This window comes from Papio anubis, chromosome 3 (assembly GCF_008728515.1).
Source record: "Papio anubis isolate 15944 chromosome 3, Panubis1.0, whole genome shotgun sequence".
NCBI lineage: Eukaryota > Metazoa > Chordata > Mammalia > Primates > Cercopithecidae > Papio > Papio anubis.
Window position 1 is genome coordinate 131,719,477 of NC_044978.1, and position 16,239 is coordinate 131,735,715.

At 38.7% G+C, this 16,239-nt stretch overlaps 1 long non-coding RNA gene across 1 annotated transcript; it reads right to left on the minus strand.

Moving 5' to 3' along the window:
* Positions 1-7,473: 7,473 nt before the first annotated feature.
* LOC108585967 lies at positions 7,474-16,021 on the minus strand. The gene is made up of 4 exons (XR_002522036.2): positions 14,505-16,021; positions 13,645-13,781; positions 10,848-11,101; positions 7,474-9,255 (listed from the first exon to the last, which is right to left on the minus strand). It is a non-coding gene; the product is annotated as an uncharacterized LOC108585967 (long non-coding RNA).
* Positions 16,022-16,239: the final 218 nt, after the last annotated feature.

Genomic DNA, 16,239 nt, shown 5'->3' on the forward strand with positions numbered 1-16,239 from the left:
ATCTTTTGTTAAATGTATCCCTAAACATTTATGTGCCTTAATGTCAATCATTCCAGAGATGTTCATTCTTTGAGTCCTAATATTTGTTATTTGTATTATTTTCTCTCTTTCTTCTTCAGTCTACTTTAAGGCTTATCAAATTCATTAATGTTTCCAAAAAGCCAACTTTTGTTTTCATTGATTTTCTGTTCTGTGTGTCCCTTTTCTTTTTTTTTTTTTTTAAATTGATTGCTGCTCATAAACGAACAAATATTTTATTCTTTCAACTTAATTTCAGTTTAGTTTACACCTGGTTTTTATCTTCCCTAAATGAAAACGTAAAAACATGTATTTTAAATCTTTTCTTATGTTCTAACATAAGCATTTAAAGCTGTATGTTTTAAGTTAAGCACTGTTTTTAGCTATCTCTCAAATTATTTTCTAATCTTTTCTGAATTCTCTTACTTAAAATTATAGTATTTAGAAGTGGTTGCTTAAGTCCTAAACATGTAATAACTTCTTTCTGATATGCTTTTCATTTACTTTTAATTTTATTCCATGTTAGTCAGGTAACGTGTTTTTTAATATCTCTGTTTTAAAAGATCTTTCGTGTCTCTCAGTAATGTTTCATAGTTTTTAGCCAAGAAGTTATCATATCTTTTGTTAAATTTATCCCTAAACATTTATGGGAAATACTATATCAGACACAGTATCCCACTTCAGAGCCAGGTGCGGTGGCTCACACCTGTAATCTCAGCACTTTGGGAGGCTGAGGTGGGTGGATCACCTGAGGTCAGGAGTTCAGGACCAGCCTGGCCAATATGGTGAAACCCCATCTCTATTAAAAATACAAAAATTAGCCAGACATGGTGGTGGGCACCTGTAATCACAGCTACTCAGGAGGCTGAGGCCTGAGACTCACTTGAACCTGGGAGGTGGAGGTTGCAGTGAGCCAAGATCATACCACTGCACTCCAGCTAAGGCAACAGAGCGAGACTCCATTTAAAATAAAATAAAAAAAAAAAAGATAACATACTCTGTAATACTCCAATTCTTTAAAATTTATTAAACCTTGTTTTATGACCCAGTGTATGGCTCAGGTGTTGGATGTAGTGCTCTGTTAATGTCAGTTAGACTAAGTTGGTTGATAGTGTGGTCCAAATCACCATGCTTACTATTGTGTGTCTTTTATACTTCAATTACTGAGCGAGGAGTGCTACACTATCCAACTGCAATTATAGGCCTATTTTTCTATTACTTTTGCCAGTTGTTGCTTCATTTATTTTAAAGTTCTATCATGAAGTGCATACACTTTTAGCATAGTTATATCTTCTTAATGTATTTCTGCTTTATCAAAGTAAAATATCTCTTTAGTGCTGGTAATATGCCTTGTTCTCAAGTGGGATACTATGTCTGATATTAATATAGCCTTTTCCAGCTTTTTATGATTAATGTTTACATGGTACATTTTTTTTCCATTCTTTTGCTTTTAACTTACGTATGTCTTTATGTTTGAGGAGAATCCCTTGAAAACAGCATCTAATTGGGTCTTGCCTCTTTGTCTTTTGATTGATTGTTTAGTACCTGTACACTTAACATAATTCCTGGTATGGTTGGGTTTAAATCTACCATTTTACTATTTGTTTTCTAATTGGCCCATTTATCCCTTTTCTTTTTCCATCTTTTCCTTCCTTCATTTTAATTAAGCACTTCTTAGTATTACACTTCATCTCCTTTTTTGGCTTATTATTTCATTGTTTCATTTATTTAGTTGTTTCTATAGGGCATACAGTATACATTATTAGCCTATCATAGTATAACTTAAATTGATAGTATACCACTTTATATATAATGTAAAAACCATACATAAATATACTTCCATTTACTCTCCCCTATGCTTTGTCTATTTGTCATATATTTTACTGCTATACATTATGAATCCCACAACACATTGTTATTACTTATGCTTCAAGCAGTCAATTTCTTTTTAAAGAAATGAAGGAAAGAGAAAATTGTGCAGTGTTCTTTCATTCATTCATGTAGATTTGAGTTTCTGCCAGGTACAATTTCCCCTTAACTGGAATAAGCTTATTTAACATTTCTTCTAGTGCAGGTCGTCGCTTTTGTTATCTGAAAATATCTAGATTTGCTTTACTTTTGAAGGAAACTTTTGCTGGATTTAGACTCCTAATTTAATAGTTTATTTTTTAGCATTTTAAAACTGTCATTCCATTGCTTTCTGGGTTGTACTGTTTCTGATGAGAAATTAATGATTATTCTATTGTTACTTTCTTATGTGTAATATGTTTTTTCTTCTAGATGTTTTGGAATTTTTATTTTTAATTTTATTTTTAATTTAATTTAAAGCAATTATACTATGGTATGTCTAGATGTGGTTTTGTGGTTCATTCCTCAATTATGGCTAGATTCAGAAGTTGGAATTTTCAAAACCAAGTTTTTAAATGTTCACATCTTGCAGAGAAAATAAATTAATGTCTTCAGAGGCATTACTTATTTGGTGCTGAACAATATTCTCTGTGGGTTTTTATTTTTCAATCAGTTTGGGGCTTTTTTGAACTGTTATTTCTTTTAACATTTTTTTTTTCTTGTCAAAATCTCTCTTCTCTTTCTAGGACTTCTATTCCACATGTGAGAGGACTTTATAACAATCCATAGGTCACTGAAGCTCTGTATATATATATTTAGTCAGCCTTTTTTCTTTTTTCATTATTCTTTAATTTGGATATTTTCTATTTACCTGTCTTCAAGATCTTTTCTTTTACAGTATTCAAACTGCTGTTAAAGTTAGCAAATTTTTAACTTTCAGAAATTATATATTTTTAATTCTGTAATTTTCATTTGTTTCCATCTCTTTGATTTCTATTTATTTGCTGAGATTCCACATCTGTTCATCTGAAGTCTTTGTTTATACTAATTCCACCATGAATGTCATCTCTAGGTCTGTTTCTATTGCCATTTCTTCCTCATAGTTTGGTCACATTTTAAAAAAATTCTCCATATGGCTAGTAATTTTTAATTTTTATGCCTGACATGGGATGCTATATTGTTGAGATTCTGAATTTATTTGTCTTCTATGAAGAATGTTGGCTCTTATTCTGGCAGAGGATTAAGTTACTGGTAGCTCAGCTTGATTCTGCTGAGAGGTTTGGTTTTCAGCTTTGTTAGAGTAGGTCTAGAGTACACTTATGCTAGGGCTAGAGTAGTCCCTACTCCTAAATCATGACCTTTGTGGGGCCTCAATTTTGGGTTGTTGGCATTACCCTGTCTGTCAGCACTATGTATTCTCTGGTATTTCTATTTAAGCCATGGAAAGCAGCCCAAAGTAGCTGCTTTTACCTAGGCCTTTTTGAATTGTACCATATGCATGCATAGGCATTCAGTCAAAGACTTAACGGAGGATATCGATGCAGATTCCCAGGGATTCTTCTCTGCTAAGCTCCTTTATTTCTGGTAACCTGAGATGCAAATTTCAGCTCCTTCAGTAGACCTAAACTTCAGTCTCCCTTTTATGTGGCCAGCAAGACTGTTGCTCTCTGCTTAAGCTCCACTTTTTGGGGTCACAGTTTGGAAATTGCTCTCAGATAGTAAACTATAGTCAATAATGCATCCCCCTATGCTTCATGTGTCTCTCAAGGATCATAGCCCTTAGCTTTCTGCTGACCAACGCTTGAAAAAACTTGATTAACATATTTTATACAGTCTCACATCTGTTAATAGTGGGATAATAGTCTAGTATCTATTCCTTCCATCATGTCCAGGGCCAGAAGTTGGATGTTCAAAAATGTTCCCCACCAGCAATCTCTTCCCATTCCAGTTCCTTTCATAGACTGGTGTTAGTGGAATGTTGGTTCAGCTTATTTGACAAGGACATGAAAAATGTTGGTCCACAAGACAGAAGCTTATTTCTGTTTCATGTAAATTTCCTACTTGAATGGGAAGTTCCTTCTGTAAAGTTGCCAGGGGTATGAAGTCCTTCTCTCTTGTGGATCTACCACTCCTCGAATCATGCTCATCTGAGAAGGCTCAGTGCCTTGCTCTTACTCTAATTTGTTGGAAGGGAGAAAAGCAGAAGGAAAGAGTACACCCTCTTCCTTGAAAAACACGAGCCATAAGCAGCACATTACTCAAACCCCAGAGCTTAGTCTACAGTGAGGGCTGGGAAATGGACTTTTCATTCTGCACAACTGTCATCCCAGCTAACACTCAGGAGTTCTCTTATTAGAAAAGAAAGAAGAGATATTAAATACAAGTAGTATCTCTGCCATGACACTACTTTCATAGGTGGATATGTATCTTAAAGACTCAGTAAAACACCATATTCTATTGCTTTATTTAAATTAGATGTCAAGTTTCTATCTAGCTGAACTGGTGGAGAGTTCAACTTCACTCATTCTTAGCAGCCTCTTCCCCGACGTGATTGTGCTGAGTGTCTAGGGGAGTATCAAGTTTTGGGGAAGTCCCTCAAGTCATTGGTCATGAGGCTACACTAATTTCTGCTAAGATCATAGCCCCGGCCTGTAGAGCTGCAGAGATCCTTCAATTTGATGCTCTGCTGCTCCTCACCTCTCTTGGCATACAATATCTTCAATGAGCTACAGCCCCAAGCCTAGGATCCTGCATGTCACATGCAGCATATGTCCATTTATCTGTACTGCTCTCAAACTATCAGCCTCAATCTAGTTGTCAATCCAGAAGAAAAATTTCTTTTTAGCCTGGGAAATCTCTCTCTCCTTCTTCTCTCTCTCTTTTTCTCTTTGTTTGTCTTGTTTTCTAAGAGCCATCTCCTCTTTCAGTGAATTTAGGATTTTAAAAACAAAAGCCAGGAAGCCATATCTCAAACCCTCCTCAAGGCAAGGAACATGTGAACCTCTTACCTACATGAATAAGGGAAGGGAAGAGGGAAAATAGTGGGTACAAACATACATTATTAACTAAAAGAAAACCACATGTTCTCACTCATAGGTGGGAATTGAACAATGAGATCACTTGGACACAGAGTGGGGAACATCACACACCAGGGCCTATTGTGGGGTTGGGGGAGGGGGAAGGGATAGCATTAGGAGATATACCTAATGTAAATGACGAGTTAATGGGTGCAGCACACCAACATGGCACATGTATACATATGTAACAAATCTGCACGTTGTGCACATGTACCCTAGAACATAAAGTATAATTTTTAAAAAAAAGAATTAAAAAAAAGAAAGAAAAATAGCACCAGAGCAGAGTGATTTCCTAAAATCAACTCAGATGATGCTCTTTCTTATTTTTTTTTCTTTTTCTTCTTCTTCTTCTTTTTTTTTGAAATGTAGTCTTGCTCTGTCACCCAGGCTGGGGTGCAATTGCACGATCTTGTCTCACTGCAACCTCCACTTCCTGGATTCAAGAGATTCTCCCACTTCAGCCTCCCAAGTAGCTGGGACTACAGGCACACACCACCACAACCTGCTAGTTTTTGTACTTTTAGTAGAGATGAGATTTCACCATGTTGGCCAGGCTGGTCTTGAACTCCTGACCTCAGGTGATCCACCCACCTCATTCTCCCAAAGTGTTGGGATTACAGGCATGAGCCACTGCACCTGGCCTCAAATTGTACCCTTTCATAGATTATAGCTCTCCATTGTCTCCCCACCCCATCTCTCCATCACCTTGACATCCTATTGAACAGCCAGATCCACCTTCACTTTACAGCATAACTTGTCAGCAGGGAAAGTATGCCTTTTGCAATTTGGATTCAATGAATGCATTTGTAGCTTCGTCTTGTGCCAAACTGAAACTTTTCTATTTTGCTTTGTTACATTTTTGTGCCTTTTATACTTCCATTTCTTCTGCTTGATGGCTCCCACATGGCCTGCTTTCCAATATTTCATTATGAAAATTTCCCTTCATACTTACTGTTTCTGCTGGGAAGTTGCCCCTAGTACCTCCAGGCACCTTGGAGTGTTTATGTACCTGAGCCCTTTGCAGTGCGCTCATGCACAGATGAAAGCTCCCAGTAAATGAGACTCCTTTTCCAGACCCCCACTGACTTGGTCTAAACGACACCTAGAATACACATTGTGAAATGCCTGTTTCCTGCACTGGATTATGATCCTTTCAAGGGCAACATGATATCTTATTCACAGATGCGTTCTTGCCTGACCATATACTTGGCACATGAAGGTGCTGAAAGACGCTGCATTAGTTTCCTAGGGCTGCTGTAACAAATTACCACAAACTGGTAACAACAGAAATTGATTCTCTCGTAATTCAGGAGGCTAGAAGTAGGAAATCAAGGCTCTCAAGGGTCTCCCACTCTCTGTCTAGGGGAGGATACTTGCTTGCCTCTTCCAGCTTTTCATGGCGCCTGCTGTTCGTTGGTTTGTGACTGCACACCTCCAATCACTGCCTGGATCTTCACACAGCCTTCTCTTCTCTCTCTCTCTGTCTCTCTCTGTCTGTCTCTCTGTCTTCTCTTCTGCCTTTTATAAGGACACTTGTTGGATTTAGGGCCCACATGTAATCCAGGATGATGTTATCTCAAGACCCTTAACTATGTCTGCCGCAAAGACCCTTTCTCCAAAGAAGGCCACATTCATAGGTTCCAGTACACATATCTCTGGGCAGCCCACTAAAAATGCTTTTTAAATGAATGAGTAAATTAAAAAGTGAACTGTATATATACATGTATTTACATGCACAAAGGATGAAGACAAGAGATATTACTTTTTTTACATCTTTGTTACCTTCTATTTGTAAATTCACTTTGTAGATAATATATCATGCTTGTTGCTCTATGCATGATGAGAGTTCTGTTATGTTAAGTAATCCCACAGTTCAAAAATGAGTTGTTAAAACAAAAGACACAATTTGGAAATCCATGCAATCATTCTAACCATATTTTCTGACACAACTTTGTTTTTTTCAAAAAAGCATGTGAGACATAAATTGAGAGGTTACTATGTGACTAGAAGAAGGGTTTTCAAATAGGCATTTCTACATATAGTCACCTTACTCTTGGTCCCTCAAAACAAAGTCTACTTTTAAAACCAGGACTGGTAAGACTGACCAGTGTTTCTTCTTGTGGAGAGTTATATTTGTATATTTTCACAAACAGAACAGGTTGGAAGGTTACAGACATAGAAAAATATAATGAAAAGATCCAGATTCATTTTGTTTGGTTTTAATATAGTCTTTTTCTCTTTCCACTTTCAATATGACTGAAAGATTTAATTTGAGTAATACCACAGGAATGTAGTTTCAACAAGAAAAAATGTTCAAATATCCATCTCCCTCTTCCTCACTTAAAAAAAGAATAATTTGCTATAATATATGTTGAAAGGTTTTTGAGACATTTCCTCCTCTTTGCTGGCATTTGTGGCATTTCTTATGTAAGCAAATAAATATATAAAACATATTGAAACATAAATATATTTCTCAAAAGAGGGTTCCATGCAAAGTACTATTGTTCTTTATTGCAAAACAATAGTACCACTTAATATTATTATAAAAATAATAAATTTAATATGCGTATATCTTTTTTGCCCACTTCTATATTTTGTTTCTCAATGTGATTTCTTCTGAGACACATATTGAATTTTTCTGAGAAACTCATGAGTCTTTAAAAAGAGCAAATTGGAAACATGGGGCATTGGATCCCAAGCCTTTACTTTGGGAGCACATGGGCAGCTGGGACACCAGGACACTATAGTCAGTATTTAAGAAGGCCACAGCTTGGGGAAAGGCGGTATACAGAATTGTCACAGGAATGCTCCTTCTGTTCAGTTTTCAGCAGAATTGACAGACTGAAAATTACCTTTTCTCCTTCCCTGCATCCCCTAAAAGCTTTGTATAGTCCCTTTACAATAATCCCCTTTTATACCAATCTCTCTCCCTTTTTCTTCAAGTCTTCCAGGTTGTTCTAGGACACCCCAGATTCACAAGTAGTATATTGTCGCTTCTTTCCCTAGCGCTAGAGGCAGACTTCACCAATCAATCACAATATTCTTCCTTGTTAGGCCTAGATCGGGTCTCAAACACAGGCTTCCAGGGGCCATTTGCTTGCTCAAATTGTACAAGAGACACAGATTTTTGCCATTCTTGCCCTAGTTCATGAGATGGTGTCGTTATCATGCCTAGCTCTTGCTAAACTCTTTCCCCAGGGAGGCTGTATCTTGCTTCCTGTAATCTCCTGTTGCTGAGAAGGCTCCTGCTTAGAATTGCAGTACCACCACCTGCCTAAAGCAGTGCCTGCTGCCTGGGATCCCCTGTACCTTGGCCTGCTTCCTGGATCAGAGTCCCTGGTAGAGAGCCCCTCCTTGGTCAGATCTGAGATTCCTACCTCGTGACTACTCTGTTGGATTCCATGGTGAGGTAAGCCTCTTCATCTAGGGGCCTTTTCCCTGCGCCCGGGCTCCCTGTTCTGGCTTCCACTGTATTTCCAGTGACTGGGATTCCTGGGATCTAGACACATTTTGTTCCAAAGGATCCCTGCTACAACACTGAAAAATCAGTCCCAGTTGTTTCATTTACAATATACATTTTTGCTAGGATTAAATGCTGTAATTCTTTTGAGACAATTAACATGGTTCCTATCACATAATAAGCACTCAATAAATACTAGCTACTATAAGTTCTGTTATAATTGTCATTGTCATCATCATCATCATGATCATTTCTATTAGGATCTCCATCTTAATTTGAGAAAGGATTTTTCTGCAATAATCAAGAATAGAACAAGTCCCAGAGACCATCTGACTGCTAATGGACTGGAGACAACATACCTAACCAGTGTTCAAATTGGAGCCCATAGCAAACATTAACGATGTTCATCATTTACTGAGGTCTATGTGTCAAGAACTTCCCACATAGTATCTTAGTTAATCCCCATAACAAGCCAATTGGGTGGGAGTTATAACTCCCATTTTATTGATGAGAAAATGCAGGATTAGTGAATCCCATGCTTAACAAAAATGAGAGTGAAACTGATATCAGATCCAGCCCTTTTTAAACGCAAAACTCCATTCTTTCGCTCTTGAACATGTTACTTCTCTATAAACAGCCTGGAAGCAGAGCTTACTTTCTGGGATTCCAGCTAATCAAGTCTGATCTTATGGACTATATGTTATCTGCCTAGCCATATCGTTAGGTAATTCCCGAGACTTTCCTCTTGTATCCTTACCTTTTGTTTTCTTTCTTCTCCTCTTCTAATCTGGCAGCCACACACCTACTTCTATTTGTTCTTAGCCACTCTGGCTCCAATTTGCATCATCAGCCCTAAAGATCCAAACCAAGTTTAAATCCTCCATTTAGCTTGCTTAGATTATTATAGCCCACTTTCAGGTGATTTTACCCTCTCCTTCAAATTCTTTTTACTCTCTTATTATCTGCAATTAGTGCCACACAATTATTATTCTTAATTATTCCCTAATTATTTCAAATGCACATTCATTCAACTAGTACATGTTTGAGTACATATTATAAATCAGACACTGAATTAAGAAACATGTATGGAGATATATACACAAGTATGCTATTACAAAAGCCTTAAGGTGATTTCAGCTGGACAAATAAGAAATATACACAAATATTTATAGTAGTGTTTTGACTTTAAAAAGTACCATGAGAAGTAAAGACAGCTAAAATAATTCAGACGAGGGAAGACTTACTTCTACCAAGAAGGGAATGAGGAAGAAATAAGGATTCATATAACTGAGGTAGAAGGTTCTGAGACTGAGAGAGACAGTACTCTGGCAGGCACTGTCTGACACAGGCGTGGAGTTTGGTGAGGGCACTAATCAAGGAATGATGAGCCACTGCCGTCTAACTGTGCTTTAGAGTGTATGGAGGAGAACTGTGGGAGAGTGTACATGGAGGAAGTCCTTAAATACCATGTAATGATATTATTGGGTAGAAGAGGGGGCCACTGGACATTTTTGAAATGATATAATCAGAACTGTTGTTTTTGCCAGGCGCAGTGGCTCATGCCTGTAATCTCAACGCTTTGGGAGGCTGAAGTACGTGGTTTGTTTGAGCTGAGTAGTTCAAGACCAGCCTAGGCAACACAGGAAAACCCTGTCTCTACAAAAGATACAAAAATGAGCTGAGTGTGGTGTGCATGCCTGTGGTCTCAGCTACTCCAGAGGCTGAGGTGGGAGGATCACCTGACCAGGCGTCGGTGAGCCATCATGGCGCTGCTGCACTCCAGCCTGAGCAACAGAGTGAGACTTTGCCTCAAAACAGAACAAAACAAAACTGTTGTTTTGCATCCCCTCCTCTAATTAACAGAAAGTCTACTAAAGTTTAAAATCATGTTTTCATATTTCATTCACATTTCCTTAGAACTTGGCACAACTATGGACACAAGTAAATATTTAATAAATAACCAATGACTGACAAGAAGCGGTTACATATGATAGCTTTTTTATATATTTTGCTTATCAATTTTCAAGTTCATTGGAACATGAACACGAATTTTTTTATTCTAATTAAAAAAATTTTTAATTCTAACTTAAAAAGAAACTAGAATTTTTTAAATTAAAAAGTGTAGAGTCTAATTAGATGGCATGATATTTTAGCAAAACAGCCCTTTGTGTGTGAATCAGTCTACTGACCTAAAGATACCATTACAGGTGTTAACTTCAGCTTCAAAAATATTTGTTATAAGATGGTAAACTCTAGATAAAACGTTCCTTAAGATATGACTTTAGTATTCATTATATTACCTCATTTTTTCTCCAGTATGGATTTTTAAAATTTGTTTGCAGAAATTTTTTTCCTCAAATCGTATCAAGTACTTGGAAAATCGTGTCTTAAAAAGCCTTTTTCTTTGGTTTTAAAAGTGTGATTCAATCATTTTACATACTCACTTTTAATGTTACGAAAAAGCTATCGGTTGGAGAGGATGTTTTCACCAAGGCAAATCAACAGAACTGGCGGTTTGGACAGGACCAGAAAGTCCGGGGAAACCAATGACGCACACTCTACTCCTGGCACACATGACTGTAGAGGCATCCAGGCTATTCAAAGGCCGTGAAAACAAACAAGTAAAACAGGCTTCCATTTCCTCTGAGGATTCCCCCATTGGAACCAAACACATCTTCCCAAGGCCAGCAATAAGGAGCTGAAAGACAGAAAGGATTTGGTTATTAGTTCGTACAAACCAGTTTCTTTGTAGAAGCCACTTTTGTTTGAGTGGGAAAGATTTTTTTCTTGCAGATATTGCTGAGAAGTCATTGATTTGATCTGTGATCCTGTGTGTACTTAGTCCAGGGCTGAAGTCAACCAAGGGGACTCTCATGTCTCTGATGGAGAGGTGGAATTCTGGAGGAAATGCACACCATTGTAGGTAGAGGTGGTCTGTTTACAGTTTATCCTGCCCAGAGTAAAAATATACCTTCCTGGACTAAATTCCTTATTACTGGTCAGTTATAAAATATGCTTAAGGTAAAATGAATTTCTGCCCAGATAATACTTTGGGAGAAACAAGTAATTATAGAGATGTTTGGAACATTTATTTATAACTATGGAAACTTTCTTCATAAAAACTCAAAGTTCCCTCAGGAGAGGTTGCTGGAATGGTTGGATCCACCTTATTTGAGGGCAAGATTTAGCAGGTTGTGTTATTTGCAAATATATTCTTTATTAGGGTGAAACTATGTGTTTATTTTTAAATTTTCATCAATATTTCTTGCTTCTTTTCATTTGTCAAATTATCCTTGTTGCTTGTACAGGAGAGTACTGTGTGTACAGAGAGTTTTGTATACTTGAGAAATTGTTTGGTCTGCTCTTTTGGAAAAATAATTACACAGAGTGTCCAATACAGATATTAACATTGGCGACATCTAGTCCTGCAGCAATGCAGGGTCAGGAGAGATTTGTTTGAGCTGTACTTCGTGCATAAAAGACTATTTAGTTTTTTTCCTAAGCTCAGGAAGGACTATAGTTGCAAAGTGAGTCAACATCCTGCAGCATCCCACAATGTATCAGGCTGAGACGTTATATTTTCTTTCTTGTATGTGGTACTGTCTATAGTGTCTCTCTTCTTTCTAAATATGCTCTTCCCAGACAGAGTTGGTCTAGAGGTTGTTTGTACTGAGTGGTTTTGCGGGGGGTTAAGAATAGCATGTCCAAGTACATTATTATTATTTCAACCTTCTCTTGAAAATGCCATGCACTGTATGCATTTGCTTTTATGAAGTAAAAATGGTAATTCCCAGTAGAACTACACTGTGGAGGATGGGAAACAGATGCTTTGGTCAGCCTCAGGGACTGACCATAACATACTGTGGAAACACAAAAGAATAAGAAACCAATTGTATAATCTTCTGACTTTAATGAGCTGATTGACCCAGATGACATGCACGCACCTTGTTTCAACATTTTGCTCACACAACTTTGGGCTGGTTTCCCACTGCTATAAGGGGTTGGGGAACATTCTGAAATAATTGATTCTGTCCACTTGTTTTTACTTAACACTTTGGTGGGAAATTGGTGTCATGGAGAGGAACCCTTCATTTAGATAAAGAAAAGCAAAGACTTGAAGGAATGACCGAATAATACACAAATAGTCAGATAATGAATTTGTTGCAAACACAGAGAAATCTTTAACGTTTCCATGGTGTGGGCTGGCATGTGTCTTAAGCTGAACTCCCCAGAAACAGAACTTGAGAAAAGGATTTGAGTAAAAATACCTTATTGATAAGACATCCCAGGAAGCAGAGGTAGGAGTGTGGGAAATTTCTATGGAAAGGGGAAGGAAGTCAATAATAAAGATTAGGTTATCCAGCAAGATACTGATGCAGGTCACTGGGGCTCAGTCCTTCTGAGGAATTCTGGAAAGCAGTAAGGAACAGCCTCAGAGTTGTTCAACTCAAGGACCAAGGAAGCTGGGTCGGGGGTGGGCGGTGGTATCTATGAGCTTTCAACCTTCATTGGTTGAGAACTGCCCTTGGGGACGTTAACTCCTCAAGACTTCCCACTTGCTCTGAGCAAGGCTAGAGCATTCTCCTACAGCCCGAAAGAACCCCCAGGGAGATAGCTGCATTGCTTTGGGCTAGTACAGAAATCAGAGTTATTGGTTAGATGCAGACAGTATCTGCTGCACAATGCTAATGATTTATTTACCCAAAGAAAATAAAAAAGCAAATGGATATGCTGATATGCATGAATAAATGAATACATTGAAATTTTGTTGAGGGATGTTATATTCGCATGGTTTCTTTTTATTTATTTATTTTTTTTTTTGAGACGGAGTCTCGCTCTGTCGCCCAGGCTGGAGTGCAGTGGCGCAATCTCGGCTCACTGCAAGCTCCGCCTCCCGGGTTCACGCCATTCTCCCGCCTCAGCCTCCGAGTAGCTGGGACTACAGGCGCCCGCCACCACGCCCGGCTAGTTTTTTGTATTTTTAGTAGAGACGGGTTTCACCATGTTAGCCAGGATGGTCTCGATCTCCTGACCTCGTGATCCACCCGCCTCGGCCTCCCAAAGTGCTGGGATTACAGGCTTGAGCCACCGCGCCCGGCCGCATGGTTTCAACTTACTTTATTATGAAATACTTATTAGTTATAAAGAAAAAAGTATAGTGCAGAAGCCTTGCAAACCTCCTTAATCAAGTGATTAAATCTAACATAATCAATCCTGAGACAAATCAAAACCATGTGTCACCTGACAGACACAGTGAGAACACAGAATCGCTTTTATGATGTTGCTGCCAAAGAAGCATGATCTGACTCTGCTTCTGAAGGAGTATCGGATGAACTGAACTGCGGGGATATTCCACCATGTGGAACAGGATCTGTCACCTTTAAAAATGTCAAAGTCAAAAAAAAGAAAACATGTTTTTCTTATCCTCACAACATTCCTGACACCAAAAGTATGATTTTCCCCCCACATCAACTAATTCTCTAATTTTCACTGCACTCTGAGTGTCCTACAATTTTTTTTTTTTTTTTTTTTTTTTTGGAAACGGAGTCTCGCTCTGTCGCCTAGGCTGGAGTGCAATGGCGGGATCTTGTCTCACTGCAAGCTCCCCTTCCCGGGTTCAAGCCATTCTCCTGCCTCAGCCTGCCGAGTAGCTGGGACTACAGAGGTGCCCGCCACCATGCCCGGCTAATTTTTTGTATTTTTAATAGACATGGGGTTTCACTGTGTTAGCCAGGATGGTCTCGATCTCCTGACCTCATGATCTGCCCGCCTCGGCCTCCCAAAGTGCTGGGATTACAGGCGTGAGCCACTGTGCCCGGACTGAGTGTCCTACGATTTAACTCAATTCTGACCCTACCCAGAGTTAGCACAGACCCCAGAGACTAAAGGCTCAATCCCACAGAATTGTCCTCCCTACCCCAGATGCCAGTAGAAAGTAGTGGCTTCCCAGGTTACCCACTACTTCTGTCTGACTTGGCTACAAATTGGAGGTTGCCACAACTCCATCCTTAGATTAATAATTTGCTAGAACATCTCTCAGAATCTAGGAAACTGTTTACTAACAATTACTGATTTACTACAAAAGATACTTTAAAGGATACAAATAAGCAGCCGGATGAACAGATACATAGGACAAGGTCCAGGAAAGTCTCAAGCACGGGAGCTTCTGTCCCCATGGAGTCTGAGGTCTGCTGCTCTCCTGGCACATACACATGTTCTTGCTCAACCTGCAAGCTCTCTTAATCCCATTGTTTAGGCTTTTTTTTTTTTTTTTAAAGGTTCCATTAGGTTGGCATGATTGATTAAATCATTGACCATTGGTCATTGAACTCAATCTCCAGCCCTTCTCCCCTCACAGGAGACTGGAGGATGAGGCTGAAATTTTCAACCTTCTAATCACAAGGTTGGTTCCTTTGGTAACCAGCCCTGATCCTCCAAGAATTGCCTCATTAGCATAAACTCGGGTATGGTTGAAAGAGGCTTTTATGAACAACAAAAAAGATTCCTCTCACCGCTATGTAACCCAAGAAATTCTAAGGGTTTTAGAAGCTCTGTGCCAGGAGCCTGAAGTAGGGACCAAATATATATAGAGAGACTATATATATATATATATATATATATATATATAGAGAGAGAGAGAGAGAGAGAGAGAGACTATATATATATATATATATAGTCACAGTTACGAAAGTCGAGGAAAGACTGAGGAACTGTATCAGATTGAAGGTTCCCACAGAGAAATGACAACTCAGTGAAGCATGTGATCTGGACTAGACACTTTTTCTATACAGGACATTATTGGAACAACTGGAAAAGTTGAATGGAGTCTTGAGGTTAGTTGCAGTGATATATCAATGTTAATTTCCTTTATAATATTGCTGCTGCACGTGGGTATATAGGACAGTGTTCTTTTTAGTAGGAATTACACACTGAAGGATTCAGGGGTCATGGGGCATACTGGCAACTTATTCTCGAATGGTTCAGGGTAAAACCGTCTTTCTTGCACCATTGGTGTAACTTTTCTGCAAGCTTGAAATTGTTCCAAATTAAACAGTTTTTTAGAGTAAATGATTAAAGAATCAAGGCACAATTATGTAAACTTTATCCGCCCCTTTTTCCTTTTAAAGAGTCTCTCCTTGATGGTGGGTGGCCCATGTACAGCAGCATTGTACTACTACATAAGGACCGTAGAACCAAATTGAACAATAGGTGCCAGAGCTCCAGCTAAACTCTAGCCTGGTTGAGTGGTATTTTCATTTTGAATAGCTACAAGAGAACTGCCTGATGTCACTATTGATACTGAGGATGAATCTCCTTCCCAAATGTTTTTCTAAAACAAGTGAGAAATTTCGTGGCTATTTTTAAACTAAGTTGAAAGAAGGAAAGGTAGGGATAATGAGGGACACCAGGGTAGATGCTTGAACTTATAGGTGTGAGAATTTTTGTCAACATCTTTTGATAATAACAGCTGTCCTTTTATACAAAGGATATTAGTATGTAAGGAGCAGGAGGTTAACACAACTTACAATATCTAGAAATTCCCTAATTTTCTTTCTTTCCTTCCTTCCTTCCTTCCTTCCTGCCTCCCTCCTTCCCTTCCCTTCCTCCCTCCCTCCCTCTCTTCCTCCCTTCTTCTCTTACTTTTTCTTTCTTTCTTTTTTTGAGGCAGGGTCTCACTTTGTCACCCAGGCTGGAGTGCAGTGGCTCACTACAATCTCAGTTCACTGTAACCTCAACCTCCCAGACTCAAGCAATCCTCCCACCTCAGCCTCCCAAGTAGCTGGGACCACAGGTGTATGCCACCATGTCTGGCTAATTTTTATATACTTTTTTCTA